Raw genomic sequence first — 2,112 nt, 5'->3', positions numbered from 1 at the left:
AGGAGATCACATTGTCAAGACATGATGCTGCTCTACAGGCACAACTTCTGCCATTGCATAGTTTAACCAAATGGAGGCTGTGCTGTAACAGGGCTCTCAGTTTATGGCAAGGTAGTTATCAAGAAGGCATACTTATGCAATGTGCTACAACTGTTGAAAACAAATTGCTGAAATATACAACAACCATACACCATCAAGAATCTACAATCTCATACAATATTCTGTATGCATTTGAAAAGCCAAATACAATAGTTAGTTTATGCTTAGATACAAAAAAAAAAGAAAGGCAAACAATCCATGTTTCAATTTACAGAGGTCATTCCAGTGTTTGGACAATGTCATGCATTTCATACAAAATCCCAAAGCAGTCTCCTTATACTCCATGGCAATATAAATGTTCACATAATGGAAAAAAGAACATCCTGAATGTGAAATGTCATTGCAGTGATGTAAAAAAAAAAAAACAAAAAAAAAAACAACGACAATAATATAGGAAATGGATGGACAATTATAAAAACTGAGCACTTGCATCAACACGTTTGAAGTATTACAATATACTGCATGTGCTGAAATAATGGCAGTTTTACCAGTTCTATACGTCTGATCACTACAGGCAAGAATACAATAAAAACTGAATAGATTCATATTTTGAACATCAATCACATATCAAATATTTGTAGAATTATGTAAGAATATTCAGATCTATCAAGTGAAATCAGCTTCTTGTGCGCATGTCAGGGCTACTATTGCCTTGATTTTGACTTGAGCTAAGATTCTACTATTTTTGAGACTCTGCATCATAAGAAAATCTTTGAAATTTGTTTGTTTGTTGTTTAATTGCTTAAGTAAAAAAATCTGTGTTTTTTGGCAGTGAGGAATGTATTGTAATAAACACCAATCAGCCACAACATTAAAACCACGACAAGTGATAAGAATAACATTGATTATCTCCTTACAATCTGTCAGGGGGTAGGATATATTAGGCAGCAGGTGAACAGTCAGTTCTTGAAGCTTTGACAAGGGCAACATCTTGATGGCTAGATGACTGGGTCAGAAAAGACCCTCTCCAAAATGGCAGGTCTTGTGGGGTGTTCCCAGTATGCAGTGGTTAGTACCTACCAAAAGTGGTCCAAGGAAGGACAACCAGTGAACCGGTGACAGAATCATGGGTAGAGTAAAGACTGGCCTGTTTGGTCCAATCCCACAGAAGAGCTACTGTGGCACAAAGTGCTGAAAACCTAAATGCTGGCTATGGTAGAGAGCTGTCAGAACACAAAGTGTATTGCAGCTTCCTGCATCTGCTGAACCCTGTCCACCCCCAAAAGTGCTGACACTGGGAACGTCTGAACTGTATTAGAACTGGACCATGAAGCAATGGAAGAAGGTGGCCTGGTCTGGTGAACTACATTGTTTACCTGGGGAAGAGATGGCACCAGGATGCATGATGGACAGGAGGAATGCCGGGGGAGGCAGCTCTCTGGGCAATGTTCTTGTGGGAAACCATGGATCCTGACATTCATGTGGATGTTACTTTGACACGCACCACCTACCTAATCATTGTTGCAGACCAAGTAAAACCCTTCATGGCAATGGTATTCCCTGATGGCAGTGGCCTGTTTCAGCAGGATAAAGCACCCTGCCACACTGAAAAAAAAAGTTCAGGAATGGTTTGAGGAACATGACAAAGAGTTCAAGATGTTGCCCTGGCCTACAAATTCCCCAGATCTTAATCCGATCGAGCATCTGTGGGATGAGCTGGAAAAACAAATCAGATCCTTGGAAGCCCCACAATTTACAGGACTTAATGGATTTGCAGCTAATGTCTTGGTGCCTGATACCACAGGACAGTTTCAGAGGACCTCGAAGGGGACCTACACCACTCAGGTGGTTTTAATGTTGGCTGATGGGTGTATCTGGTACACACTGCTGGATCAATAAGCATGGGTGGTTAAAGGATGCGTGGTTAATGGTGAAACTTGACCTTTCTCTCTTGTTACTGGATTGTTGTGCTGCATTTTGACATTATGACACTGAAGAAAAGACTACATTTATCAATTATTGATGGTGATTTTGTTCAATTAATTATCTAGAAGGAGACGTTTTAGCTTAAGA

Source organism: Seriola lalandi, unplaced genomic scaffold, assembly GCF_002814215.2.
Source record: "Seriola lalandi dorsalis isolate HSWRI2012SDOR001 ecotype SW California unplaced genomic scaffold, Sedor1 jcf7180002054297, whole genome shotgun sequence".
Classification (NCBI taxonomy): domain Eukaryota; kingdom Metazoa; phylum Chordata; class Actinopteri; order Carangiformes; family Carangidae; genus Seriola; species Seriola lalandi.
Note: the sequence above shows the minus strand (reverse complement) of the source record.